Below are 15,068 nucleotides of genomic sequence, written 5' to 3' on the forward strand. Positions count from 1 at the left end.
TCAACACACACATGCCTACTATACATCGCAAACCAGATCTAATGCTCGGAGCAGGCGTGTCACAGCTAAGCTCCATATGCGACCAGCATGTAATCTGCCAGGGGTGATCTTCACTTTACCTATGAAGCTTTCCAGAACTACAACCTACCAAACTCTCACATACCATAGTGAAATAAGTGGACATCCTGCTTCCACCACAGAGCTGTTATGTTTCACTGCCCCCGGACATTGTCAAATCATGGTGCAGTCCATCCAAAGGCTATTTCTGCCTACTCCTGTTTCTGCTGGTAGAAGTAAACTCAATACCTCATTCCATAAGGGCATAAGTATGGAATATGCTCATATGATGTTGTTTCTATTCTCTAGTCCACTGACGTGACGGGTAACAGTGTATATATATTTATTAAACAGCTTACTTCAAATAGTCTTGAAGCAACATTTCCGTGGTGACGAGAATCATCAAGAGCAGCCATGCCCATTGTGCGGCACCTCATGCAACATTCCCTATCACTTTATTTAATACTGCACAGTTTCACCTTGCTTCTGTACTGTCCCTTCCTCTGTATTGCACTGCCCTACTTTCTCTATGCACTAATCAAACTTTAAAGCCAGATCTTATGGGACTCCAGGGGTAGAAATCTTCTTATTATCCCCATGCTTGTTCAGGGAATCCATGGTTGTTCAGTTGTCTGAGTAAATACGAATCTTACCTGTCATCAGGACGGCCTGGAAGCTAGAGGGATTGAATATTTTCCAGGCGACTGATGTAGAGGGAGCTCTCTTTCTGACCAGCAGATTTCCTAGATGTACACCCTATCCTGAAAGGGATTAATCTGTCACCGTTGTTTGAGCTAGAGGTTCCTGATGGAACATGAACTCCTTGGAGAAAATCTGTTCTCTTGTGAAAGCGACTGCTTTGCGGTCACTGATAAGACGAGTTTGTAGTCTTAACTATTCTTCTTCTGAGATCATTAATTTGCTAGACACTGTTAGAGGGGTATCATATGCAGTGACACATTGTGGACAATGCAAATGGAGGAAGTTATTGACCCTAGTAGGGAGAGATCTGTCAGGCTGTTAGACTGGAAGTTCTTAGAGAAGGTGAAATATCTCGCAGTTTAATGACAAATTCTCATCTGCAGGAAACATTTTTCCTTGCACTCTGGTGCCAAGACAGAACTTGAACAGTGAATGTCACAGACTTCTGGATATTTCTCAACCTAGTCTTATTATTATTATTGGGACATTTGTAAAGCGCTGCGTTACGCACACCGGCGTGTCCACGCGCTGAAAGTGAGAGAGGCAGCAACAGGGAGCACAGTAGCTTAATAGTCAATTACTTCGCATAGAGGTGGGTTTTCAATTTCGCTCGAAACCTCGCTTCTTCAGGTTCCAGACGCATATCCACTGGAAGTTTATTCCAGTAGTTTGCCGCTAGACACCTGAAAGATCTGCCTCCCATATGCGCTTTCTTCACCCTGGGGACCCTAAGCAGACCCACATCGGCGGATCTGAGCGCTCGAGCGGGTATATAAGCTTCAACCAGTTTCCTCAGTGGTCGAGGAGCCCTATCATGCAAGATACGGTGACACGTGCAGAGGGCTTTATATTCTACTCTGCGCCTCACCGGAAGCCAATGCAGCTTCTGCAGTGCCGCCTTCGAAGGCGCCCTTTTGGGCAGCCTGAGGATCAGACGAGCTGCCGCATTTTGCAGCACTTGGAGGCGAGCCATGCTCTTCTCTGGCACCCCCAGGTAGAGCAAATTCCCATAATCCATCCTGGCGGTTACCAAAGCATGTACCAGGGTTTGGCGAGCTTCCATCGGCAGTAGGTCCAGGACTTTCCTCAATCTTTTCAGTACCCCAAAACATACGCCAACCACACGGTTGATCTGGGGCCCGAAAGTGAGACCTGCATCAAACCATACCCCTAGATTTTTTGCCTCCTGGCAAGGGGTGGGGGTTGGTCCTAAACAGGGTGGCCACCATCCCGATGACCATGCAGACTGGGCTCTCCCTACTACCAACACCTCTGTCTTGTTGCCATTGAGTTTCAAACAATTGATGGCCATCCAGTCGGCAAGTTCTTTCATGCACGACCGGAAGCCATCTGCAGCAAGACAGGGTGCGTGCGACAGGGAGATGACCAGTTGCGTATCATCGGCATATGATACCAATTGGAGACCATAGTTCTCCACAATGGAGGCTACCGGCGCTACATATAAATTAAAAAGGGTTGGACTCAGGGACGAGCCCTGAGGCACGCCCTGGCCCAAAGGTACCCCTTTTGAATAGCAGTCGCCTTGCCTCACTTGAAAGCTTCTTCCCGTGAGGAAGGCCTGGATCCACCTCAGCGCGGTATTGGTGATACCACCTCTGTTCAGACACTGTAGCAAGGTGGTATGTGCTACAGTGTCGAGCGCCGCGCTGAGTCTCTGAACCAGTGACCTTGCTGTTCTACTTTCTGTGAGCCTTTATCAGACAATTGTCTAGCTGAGGGTAGATAAATGTTCCTTGACGTTGAAAGTAGGCTGCGAATACTGCCATGCATTTTAAAAACCTTTGACTGGCAGATCCGACAAAAAGGATGCACTGAGTATTGGTACTGTGATATTCCTACAAAGATCAGATACTTCTAGTGCTTTTTGATATTGGAATGTGGAAGCAGACGTCTTGTAGATCTCTAGCACACATCCAAGCCCCTTGCCTGAGGTAAGGGAACATCTGCTGAAGGATTATCAGCATACAAACCGTTTCCCTTTCAATCTAGTGTTTGGTCATGCATAGACGCAATATGTTGCTCCTTCCACTGCAGTGGCAAGTGGTGAAGGGTAATTGAGGCATCAATGGTGGGGTTGGAGGGCTGCCATCCCCAAGTGTTGGATCGCTGTGACTAAGCAGTCTTGTTTTTAGAGTATTTCTACAGCTGGTGAGATCTCTGGCTGCTCTGTGTCTGCTGCTGATGTTACTCATAGGGCGCAGTAAAGAGATTGAACCCTCCAAGAGTAGTAACAGCAGTCTCTGTGCTTGAATTGGAACCTGAAGAATTTTCTCTTCTCCTCAAGGTTACCACACTGAGTATTTACGCCTCATTTTTCATTCTGACCATCTCTTCTTCGGAATGCTACGCATACAAAGAAGAGCCTGAAAATGGAAGGCCCAGAATTTTTTGTTATGTGTTCAATTTCGGAGTAGAACAATGCACACAATAAGAACACTGCAAGTTGACTTCATGGCAGTATTGCAAAGTCTGGCTTGGTGTCTGACTTGAGAAAATCTGGATCATGTTGAGGAGGCTTAACTTTCTCAAATAGCCTTGATGTCGATGCTATAAGAATGGCCAGTGTTAAGAATTCTGCTCTGCCAATTGAAGGAAGCCGGGTATCAATGGAAGGAGGGGCTAGATGATTCACGTGTCTGAGGGGGTTCCATGATTGCAGACACCGTTATCTTGGAGGGCTGCCCATAGGGATATTGAATGTTGCAGAACATTCGGAAAGGTTGTTATGTCGACCACCAGACACACCCTCGTTGACGAACCTTCAGGCAATTAAAATTGTACATATGAAGATCTGAAATGCCCATTACGTAAACAAGAGCATGAAGATGATCCCAATGGCAATCTGTATTGCTTGGGCCTCCTGGGTGAGAGGAGAATCCATCTCCCAAGGGAGAGTAAAGAGCTTGAGGTGGAACATGGCAATCGGGAGATAGTCGTCTCAACAATGGCATTCTCAGAATAGGTGACAATTAAGTTGGTCCTGGCATCACCTTTGGTGAAGAAAGTTAAGAAGTTGCAGAATGGTCTGTAATAGATCTTTAGTAAGGATAATACAGTGAAGAGGCCCCGATATCTGGGGAGACAATTCCGCAACTGGGGACAATCTTGGCCTTTTTAGGTAGTGCAGAAGAGAATGTCAAAATCGATCTAGGTGACGTTGAGGGGTGGCATAATGTAGTGATGCTGACTGAATAGTATGGCTTGACGGTGAAGCGGTCGCCGTTGAGAGCTTCAACCATGAAGAGATACTCAATAGGGACAACGATTGTACTGTATTGTCAATATTGGGCAGGTCTTTGACTGCCAGCATGTCAGGAGGAAGACTTTCGACAACAACATTGTGGTCTTCGACAGTGAAATGACTGTAGATTTTCAGATCTTTCGGATCTCCCTTTATGGGAGGTCCTTTGGGGTTCTTGAGACTGTCCCAGTGGAGAATGAATGCTATCTGGGGGCTTTTCAGGTCTTTTCTTCTATTTTTCCGTCATATATTCTTCACTTTAGAGGCTAATTCCTTCTCTATCTCTTATAGTCTTGTTTTCGGTTACAAAAGTCACAATCCTTTAAAGAATGATAGAAATTGAATATGCTACTTACCAGTATGCATCTGTTCTTGGCATGTAGGGCTGCTAACATTCATATCTTAGCATTAGATCGCCGCCTAGTGTTGGGCTCGGATGATTGCACATTGTTGTCCTGGAAGAGTCTTCGAAGTATCCTGAGATAGGTGGCTCCTCCCCTGGACTACAGTGCGCATGGGCATCGGCTCCATCCCCAGATTGTTTTTCGCCATTGTGGCAGAAGATGGAGTGAAAGTGTAAAGGATGTCCATGCTAATGAATAAATACAATAGTATATCTGCAGCTGCGACAGGCACCGGGGAGGAGGGCGGGCGATATGAATGTTAGCAGCCCTACATGCCAAGAACAGATGCATACTGGTAAGTAGCATATTCAGTTCGAGGCATGTGGGCTGCTAAATTCATATCTTAGCATAGAATACATAGCAGTCCCTCCATCAGCGGCGGTTGCCCGTGCCAGCTGCAGAAACCTGAAAAAGTGTCTTGAGAACAGCCTGTCCTACAGCTGCTTGCTGCTTGGAGTGCACATCAACACAGTAGTGTTTTGTGAAGGTATGTGGTGTGACCCACGTGGCTGCTCTGCAAATATCCTCTAAAGGAATGTTCCCTAGGAAAGCCATGGATGCCCCCAGTTTGCGTGTGGAGTGCGCTCTGGGGGGTATTGTTAGAGTGCGCTTGGCTTTTTGATAACATATCTGGATGCACTTAACAATCCACCTGGCTATCCCTGCTTTGGAAATTGGGTTGCCTTTGTGTTGTGGTGCGAAGGCAACAAAGAGTTGTTTTGTCTTTCTAAAGGGTTGTGTTCTGTCTATGTAGTACATCAACGCCCTTCGTACATCTAAGGTATGGAGCATTCTTTCCGCCACCGTTTGCGGGTTTTGAAAGAATGCTGGTAAGTCAATAGCTTGGTTAAGATGAAACTGTGACACCACCTTAGGAAGGAATTTAGGGTTAGTGCGTAGCACCACCCTATTTGGGTGAATTTGAATGAACGGCTCTTGTATGGTGAGCGCTTGCAGCTCACTGACACGCCTCAGAGACGTAATAGCTATCAGAAAGGCCACTTTCCACGTAAGGAATTGGAGCTCACACGAGTGCAGTGGCTCAAATGGTGGCCCCATCAGTCTGGTGAAAACGACGTTGAGGTTCCACACCGGAGCTGGCGGTGTTCTTGGGGGAATGACTCTCTTCAGACCTTCAAGGAAGGCTTTAATGGCGGGCACTCTGAAGACAGAGAGGTGCTGCCTGTTCTGAAGATAAGCCGCTATGGCTGAGAGATGTATCCTAATGGAAGTGTACGCCAGATTGCACTTGTAGAGATGTAGCAGATAGCAGATGATGTTGGGAATAGATGCATCTAGTGGGTTGATGTCATTGGACGTACAGTAGATGACAAAACGCTTCCACTTAGCAGCATAGCATGCTCTAGTAGTTGGTTTCCTCGCCTCCTTGATGATACTCATGCATTCTGGAGGTAGGTTAAGGTATCCAAACTCTAGGACTTCAGGAGCCAGATCGCCAGGTTGAGCTGTCGCGGATCTGGATGCTGAATGTCTCCACGGTTCTGCGTCAAAAGCCTGGGCGTGAGGCGCAGTCTCTGATGCGGCACCACTGAGAGTTCGAGGAACGTGGTGTACCATGCTTGTCGTGCCCACGTTGGAGCAACCAGGACGAGAGTCATGGAGTGCTGCCTTAGCTTTCTTGCGACCAGCGGTATTAGAGGGGCTGGCGGAAAAGCGTATGCAAATTTGCCTGACCAGTTCATCCATATCGCATTCCCCTGCGACTGTGGGTGAGGGAACCTGGCGGCAAAGAGTCGGCATTTTGCGTTCTCCTTTGTTGCGAACAGGTCTATCTCCGGATGACCCCACTGCTGGAAGAACGGGTGGAGAACAGAAGGGTGTATCTCCCACTCGTGCATCTGATGGCTGTATCTGCTGAGCAGATCCGCCATCTGATTGTCCTTGCCCGGGAGGTGTTCTGCCATGAGGAAAATGTTCCTCTGAATGGCCCACTTCCACATGCTCTGAGCCAGATGAGACAGCTGTGGCGAGTGGGTGCCCCCCTGTTTCTGAATGTAGTACATCGCGGTCATGTTGTCCGTCCGGACTAGCACGACCTTGTTGCTCAGATGTACAATGAAGGACTTGAGCGCCATGAAGATTGCCATCAGTTCCAGATAGTTGATGTGCATCTTCTGTTGCTGCGTCGTCCATAGTCCCTGCACTGTGTAAGTGAGCACATGTGCTCCCCAGCCCTGGAGAGATGCGTCCGTCGTCAGGACAATCTGCGGCACGGGCTCGTGGAACAGTCGGCCCTTGCAAAGGTTGTGTGGAGTCCACCAATGCAGAGAGTCGTATGCCCGACTGGTAACCAACACTAGGTCTGTCAAGTGCCCACGAGCCTGTGTCCACTGATTCGCTAAGCACTCCTGGAGCGGGCGCATATGTAACCGTGCGTGAGGGACTATGAAGATGCAGGAGGCCATCATGCCAATCAACTGCATGAACACACTCGCTGGCAGGGAGTGTCTTGGTCGGAATCGTTGGATCAGAGACTGAATGCTGTCGATTCTGACTTGGTTCGGCTGAGCCATGGCTGTCAGGGTGTTGATCGTAGCACCCAGGAACTGCCGGACATGTGCCGGCTGAAGATGCGATTTTGGGTAATTTAGGGAGAAACCCAGATCGTGAAGAAGGTGAATTGTAGTCGACATGTCTGCGGCGCACTGTTGCTCTGACTTGGCTTGTACGAGCCAGTCGTCTAGGTAGGGGTAGACATGGATATTCTGCCTCCTGAGGTGCGCCGCCACTGTCGCTAGACACTTGGTGAACACCCTCGGGGCCGTAGTGACTCCGAAGGGTAGGACTTTGAACTGGTAGTGCCTGCCTTGAATAGTGAACCTGAGGTATTTCCTGTGTGACGGGTGTAGTGGAATGTGGAAATAAGCATCCTTGAGATCTAAGGTCGCTAAGAAGTCTCCCTGGTTTAGCAGGGGAAGAATCTGTTGTAGTGTAAGCATATGGAAATGCTCTGACAGTATGTACAGGTTGAGGGGACGTAGATCGAGAATGGGCCTGAGAGAACCGTCCTTCTTTGGAATAAGGAAGTACAGGGAATATACCCCTGTGCCTTCCTCCCCCACCGGCACGAGCTCGATTGCGCCTTTTTGCAGCATCGCCACCACTTCCTGCTGCAATAAGTGCAAGTGCTCTGCGGACATAGGCCTTTGCCTCGGTGGGATGTTGGGTGGAGTGGATGTCAGCTCTAGGCAATAACCATACTGGATTAGTTGTCGCACCCACCTGTCTGTGGTGATGTTTCTCCAGACGGGCAGGAACTGCTGCAGTCTCCCCCCGACAGGTGTTATGTGGTCGGGGGGCAGTGACAGAAAGTCACTGTTTGCTTGGAGTAGAGGTGCGGGAGCTGTTGTTTCCTCTGCCGCGACCTCTGTTGCTGTTATTCCTATAGCCTCCCTTGTTCTGTTTAGTGAACGAGGATTGCGCCCCACCTTTGGAGAACTGGGATTGTTGACCCATCTGTCCTCTGGTGACTCCACGTGCACCTGAGCGACGAAAATTGCTGCCACGAAACTGTTGGGACTGCAGGGCCCCCATAGACTTAGCAGTTTCCGTGTCCTTCTTTATTTTCTCTAGGGTGGTGTCAACATCCGGACCAAACAGACTATCAGGATTGACTGGCTGATTCAGAATTGTTGTTTGAATATCCTGCTTAAATCCTGAGATGCGTAGCCAGGCTTGCCTTCTCAGCATAACGCTAGTGTTGATAGCCCTAGCAGCTGTGTCCGCAGCGTCAAGTGCACACTTGATGGCTGCGTTTGATATTAGCTTTCCTTCCTCAATAAGCATTTTGGTGCCTTCTTGGAACTGTGGGGGCAGGTGTTGTATAACCTGTTCTAGGGTGTCGTAGTGCGCCCTATCATAACGCGCCAGGAGCGCCTGTGTATTTGCGATGCGCCAAAAGTTTGCCGCCTGTGCAGCCACTCTTTTGCCTCCTGCCTCAAGAACTTTGGACTCCTTATCCGGGGGAGGAGCTTCACCCGTTGTCTGGGAGTTGGCACGTTTCCTGGCATTGGCAACCACAAGAGAGTCCAGTGGCAATTGTCCCCGGATGTAGACGGGGTCCGCAGGTGCAGGCCTGTACTTCTTTTCAATGCGAGGGTTGACCACTCTCGCCCTCGTAGGCTCCTTAAAAATGTCCCCAGCATGTTTGAGAACACCTTTCAGCATAGGAAGTGTCTTTACTGTCCTTTCAGATATGGCAAAGGTGTCAAAAAGGAAGTCTTCCTCAACCGGGTCGGCATGCATGTCCACATCATGATTGGCTGCCGCCCGTTCAATTAGTGCATGAAATCCTGCTGAGTCCTCAGTCGGGGATGCACGTGCATTAAAGGTCTGCGGGTCTTGGCCCACACCTTGGGTGTTCTGGTCACCAGTGTCGTCGTAAGAATCTGGTTGTACATCAGGTTCATCGATAGGGATATTGTACTGTTCATCCTCATCATATTCCTCACCCACAGAGTGTTCTGGGGAGGGAGTAGGGCTCCGTCTTGGAGGAGGCTGAATCGGTTCCGTGAGGCCTGAGGCGTCAAGGGGCACCCTCTTCTTTTTCAACGGGATGACGTAGGGGTCCACCGGCTCCGAAGTGATCTTCCGTTTATAGAGTGTCAGCTTGCCGGTGGCAGCATCGATGAAATGCTCTGAATCGTCGTCCGATTCGAGTACACGACGTGGAAGAGGGTCAGGCAGCGAGGAACCCTGTTTCGGAGCCGATTTCGTCGAAAACGCTTTCGGCGCCTCCTTAGGTGGCAAGAGAAAAAGGAGTTTCCCAGAAGGCTTAGCCGGAGCGTTCATTTGCGGCTGCGGTGATGGCATCGGAGCCGATGGAGCAAAGGCTTTCTCCCTGATTCTCTGCAGTGACTCCGCAATGGGGGACGGGACACTGCTAGTGGGTTTCGTCGCCGACAAGGATGCTTTGAGCGGTCCCTCGGATCCGACGTCCTCGCGGGCCTTGTGCGTTTTGGGCGCGGAAACCGTCTTCGGCACCTCCGAATCTTGAGGCCTGGGCGCAGACTTCTTGGGCGTAGCCTCTTTGGAGCCGACCTTGGCGGGCTTGGACGGCGCCGGAGCCGCTGATCCGTGCCGACCATCTTTCTTGGGGGCCCCTTCCTCGGGCGTCGGTTTCGATTTCGGAGCATCGGAATCGACAGACTTCCTCGGCTTCTGCGGACCGGAGGTCGACGGAGCCGACGGGGTGACGGGCACCGACTTCTTCACAGGCACGGCAGCCATCTTAGGGACACTCGAGTCCTTTGGTTTCAGTTTCGATTTCGGGTCGGCCATTTTAGGTGTTGACGACCCCGACGGTTTCAGTTTCGGTTTCGAAACAGCGTGCCCAGCAAGTGAGTCCGTAGCCGGGCCCGAAGGCGGGGCTGTGGCTTGCGGCAACGGGTCCTGGGTAAGGCCGACAGGCGATCCCGTGTCCCGGTCGGTATCCTCGTAACCTTCGGGGCAGAGCTCGTCCGCAGAGCTATCCGCCGCGGCCCCATATATCTCATCGTCGTCTCCTACCTCTTCGACGTATTCGAGGACCTGACCCGCGACTCCGTCGTCGTCTCCCGGATCCGCCTCGACCTCCGTCTGTGATGGGGAGATTTGTAGAAGGTGACCCTGGACCTCTTCTTCCGGGTCGCCGAAGATGTTCTCCGGATCTGGGGCCGCTTGCCTAGCTTCCAAGCGCACCGCGCGCCGAAGCTTGAGAGTTTTCTTGGAGCGGAACTGTGCACAGGCCTTGCACTTGCCGTCGTCGTGGTCCGGTGAAAGGCACTTGTTACACACGGGGTGTAGATCGATGTGTGGGTACTTGGACCCACAGAGCGGGCAGTATTTAAACGGGCTCCGCTCCATGTCCGTAAAGGCTTGCTGTCGTGTCGCGATGAGAAGGCCTCAAAGTTTAGAAAGCGAAGAAAACTCCGCTTATTCCGGCTTCAAGAGACGGAAGACTCGAGACCGAGCGCAGACAATACCGACGCAAGAAAATCGAGGCCTTTTGGCCGGTAAAAGATAGTATTACTTGGTTCCGACAGTAAGACGTCGAGACCACATCCGAACCCAATGGCGGAAAAAAACAATCTGGGGATGGAGCCGATGCCCATGCGCACTGTAGTCCAGGGGAGGAGCCACCTATCTCAGGATACTTCGAAGACTCTTCCAGGACAACAATGTGCAATCATCCGAGCCCAACACTAGGCGGCGATCTAATGCTAAGATATGAATTTAGCAGCCCACATGCCTCGAACACAGACAAACTACACACAGAGCGAGTCTGAGGAAGCTATCTTTCTGCCCAAAGAAAAGCACTTAACAAAAAGGGGGGCATTCTGATAGGAAGAAAACAGAAGGAATGAATAAGGGTTTGTGTGCTTATCAGATGTAAAAGCTGTTGAGTGAAAGCAGAAAAAAGAAAATTCTAAGAGAATTTCTCTGGAAAACAAGGTGTGAAAACAGCCAGTGTGTCCCAGGATTCCTACTCATATGAGCTGGAAAAGATATGAAAAGCTGTGAGGAAACTGCCAGTATAAGGCACCATTGATTGTGGAAACTCTATGGGTCTTAAAGAGACAGAAGAACAAGTTACTTACCTTAGGAAACGATTTATCTGTAAGAGACGCACAAGTTACTTACCCTGGGTAACAATATATCTGTAAGAAACATTAGTAGTGAGACCTTAGAATTACCCCCAGGCGTCAGACCGGATCCGGAACGTTTGTCAGCAGTACCGCTGCACGTCAGAAGGCGTCGTCGTGCGGCTCAATATCATTCGTTGGCATCGTGGTCGCCGAGATGACGTTGTGGAAGCTACTTAGACGCCCCCCTCAGGCGCCGACGTCAGTTCTGTACACAACTTTCTGCGCCAAGAATACAGAGCCATGCAAGATATAGACCACTGGTGCCTTGAAACTAGGGCACTGAAAGGGATGAACTTTACCCTAGAAATCAGTTCGCAGAATGCGGAGGATGAGTGGGGCGGTAAGGAATCTATTACTACTAATGTTTCTTACAGATATATAGTTACCGAAGGTAAGTAACTTGTGCATCTAAAAGAAACCCGTAGTTATAGATTCCTTACCTTAGGATAGATACCCCTGCAATACCAACCACCAAAAAGTCCCAGAAAACAGAACGGCCAAAAAAGCCGTCTCTCCGGACTTGGCTGTCCAGGCTGGGTAAACGTGTGCAGCAGGGCCCACGTAGCTGCCTGACAAATGTCCAGCAAGGGAACTCCCCGTCCCAAAGCAGTAGTGGCTGCCGTCGCCCTGGTAGAATGGGCGCATAGCCCCACCAGAGGCTCCTTTTTAGCTAAAGAATAACAAGTCTTTATGCACAGAACAGCCCACCGAGAGATGGTCCGCTTGTGCACGGCCCAACCTTTCTTGGTGCCCACGTAGCCAACAAAGAGCTGGTCATCCACCCGGAACTGTTGAGTGCGGTTCAGGTAGAACAAGAGCGCACGTTTTGGGTCCAGATGGTGGAGCCTCTCTTCCTCTTTCGAGGGATGCGGAAAGAAAGTGGGCAAAGTGATGGTCTGCCTGATGTGAAAAGCAGTGACAACCTTTGGCAGAAAAGATGGACGAGTCCTTAGAACAACTTTGTCCAGATGGACAGAGAAAAGGAGGTTTAGAAGAAAGAGCCCGGAGCTCACTCACTCTTTGGGCAGAGGTGATGGCAACCAGGAAAGCAGTCTTTAAAGTGAGAAGACAAAGAGGCCAGTTGTGAAGTGGCTCAAAGGGAGCACACATCAGATACGTCAGTACCAGGTTCAAGTCCCACTGAAGCACTATGAAAGGAACAGGAGGAAAAAGATGAATAATGCCTTTTAGAATCTATTTACAATAGGGTGTTTGAAAAGGGAAGGCTGATCTGGAATTCGTAAAAAGGTTGAAATGGCAGAGAGATAGTCCTTAAAAGTGCCCATAGCAGAGCCCTGCTGGGCCAAAGAAAGTAGGAATAGAAGGACCTCTGAAAGAGGGGCAGAAAAGGGATCCACAGCCTTTGCTGTGCACCATCCCACAAACTTATTCCACCTGCAGGCGTATACCATCTTAGTGGAGGGCCGCCTGGCCGCCAAGATTACGTCACAAATGTTGGGAGGCATGTCAAAAGACGTCAACTGCCGCTGCTCAATCTCCACGCAAGGAGTTAGAGGCAGGACAGGTTCGGGTGGAGGACCATCCCCTGTTGCTGTGACAGAAGATCTTCCCGAAGAGGCAGTCGGATCGGGGGATCCATGGCCATGCTGAGTAGCTCGGGATACCATACTCTTCGAGCCCAGTCCTGAGCCACACGAATAATTAGGGCCCGGTCGCGCTTGATCTTCTTCAGCACTCACTCTGGGTAGAAGTGGTATTGGCGGAAAGGCATCTAGTGGACCTCAACACCACTCGCGACGAAAAGCGACGCCTAGGAAGTGCCGCCTCGGCAATTCCAACATGCAGAACTGACGACATTGCGCGTTCTCTTCGGTGGCGAATAGATCTAACCAAGGCTCTCCCCACTGCTGAAAGAGACCTTCCGCCACGTCAGAGTTCAAACGTCATTCGTGATCCATCATGCACCGGCGGCTGAGTTTGTCCGCCCTAGAGTTCAGAGAACTTGCCAGGTATTGAACAACTAGGGAAATGCCCTGGTGCTCCAGCCAAGTCCAGAGGCGCAGAGCCTCCTGACATAGGGTCCACGACCCCACTTGCCCTGTTTGTTGCAGTACTACATGGCGGTGGTGTTGTCCTTGCACACCTGCACCACACTTCCCCAGACAGAGGGAAGGAATGCCTTCACTGTAAGCCGGATCGCTCTAAGCTCCAGAAGGTTGATGTGGAGCCCGGACTCTGCCGGAGACCAGATGCCTCTGATCTCTGCCTCTCCCATGTGGCCGCCCCATCCCAGAAGGGATGCGCCCGACACAACGGTGTGCTCCGGTAGGGAGAGGGATCTGCCATTGACCCAATTGTGATTAGTGTGCCACTACTGCAATTGTCATGCAGTGCCCTCCGAGATCTGGACGTGATCTGACAGGTTGCCCTGATGCTGTGCCCACTGGAACTTCAGGTCCCACTGCAGAGCCTGCAAATGCCATCTGGCATGATCCACTAGCAGGATACAGGAATTCATCAAGCCCAGGAGCAGGAGGGTCATCCTGACTGAAACCTGGGATAGACGCTGAAAGATCGGAATCATAGCCTGAATATCCCGGACTCGCTGCTCGGGAGGATAAACCCAAAACTTTTCAGAGTCCAGAACCGCTCCGATGAAGAGGACCGTCTGAGAGGGATTCAGGTGCGACTTCGGCACCTTGATGGCGAGCACCACCAAATGCAGGAGGTCGGCCGTAGTCTGGAAGTAGGAGACGACTGCCTGGGGGATGCCGGCCTTCAACAACCAGTCGTTGAGATAGGGGAAGGCAGGAACCCCTGATCTGTGCAGATGAGCTGCTACCACCGCCAGCTAAGAGTCGGTAGGTGGAGTTGGACGACTGCGAGTCCGTCGTTGGCATTGTGGTCGTCGGAATGATGCAGCATTGTCTACTTAGATGCCGCCCCTGTGCGCTGAAGTTAGTTCTGACACGACTTTCCACGCCAGAAGCTCAGAGCCAGGCAAGACACTGATCACTGGTGCACATAACTAGGGCCCTGGGAGTGAGTTCCAATCCCTAGATGTCAGTTCGCAGAATGGGGAGGATGGGTGGGGCGGTAAGGAATCTATAACTACATGTCTCTTACAGATACATCGTTACCAAAGGTAAGTAACTTGTTCATCTGAAAGAGACTGTAGTTATAGATTCCTTACCTTTAGAATAGATACCCCAGCCATGCCAGCCCCAGAGGTGGGTCTCCAAACCAAGTTCACACTAGAAAGTCCTGAAGAACAGAACAGCCAAAGTAGCCGTCTCTCCGGACCTGACTGTCAAGGCAATAATGTTTGGTGAACATGTGCAGAGAAGCCCACGTGGCCTCCTGATAAATGTCAAGGAGTGAGATTCCACGCCCCAAGGCAGTAGTAGTTGCTGTCGCCCTGGTGGAGTGGGCACGTAGTCCCACTGAGGGTTCCTTCTTTGCCAAGGAGTAGCAGATTTTAATGCATAGGACAACCCATTGAGTGAAGGTGCGTTTTTGCACAGCCCTACTTTTCTTGGCCCCCCACATATCCAACAAAGAGTTGATCGTCCACCCGGAAATATTTTGTGCGGTCGAGATAGAAAGGTCCAGACTTTGGGAAGAAAAGAGGGCCTTGTGCAAAGGACTACTTTGTCCAGATGAACAGCAAGAAAAGGAGGTTTGGAAGACATCCTGAAGCTCACTCACTCTACGAGCAGAGGTGATGGCAACAAGGAAAGCGGTCTTCAGAGTGAGGAGCCTGAGAGGACAATTAAGGGGCTCGAAGGGTGTGCTAATAAGATAGGTTGGGACCAGGTTCAAGTCCCACTGGGCATTATGAATGGAGAAGGCGAAAAGAGGTGAGTAATGCCCTTTAGAAATCTATTTACAATAGGGGACTTGAAAAGAGGAAGGAAGGCGAAGAAAGGCTGATATGGCTGAAAGGTCACCTTTAAGAGTGCCAGAGCAGAGCCCTGCTGGGCCAAAGAAAGTATATACAAGAGAACCTCCGAAGGAGGAGCAGAAAAGGGGATC

General features: G+C 50.4%; 1 protein-coding gene across 2 annotated transcripts in view; it reads right to left on the reverse strand.

Annotated features, from left to right (window-relative positions):
• Nucleotides 1-15,068, reverse strand: part of ZDHHC5 (zDHHC palmitoyltransferase 5) — a 363,343-nt gene that overhangs the window by 38,994 nt on the left and 309,281 nt on the right. The window lies entirely within an intron of this gene.

Source organism: Lissotriton helveticus, chromosome 1_1 (assembly GCF_964261635.1).
Source record: "Lissotriton helveticus chromosome 1_1, aLisHel1.1, whole genome shotgun sequence".
Lineage (NCBI taxonomy): Eukaryota > Metazoa > Chordata > Amphibia > Caudata > Salamandridae > Lissotriton > Lissotriton helveticus.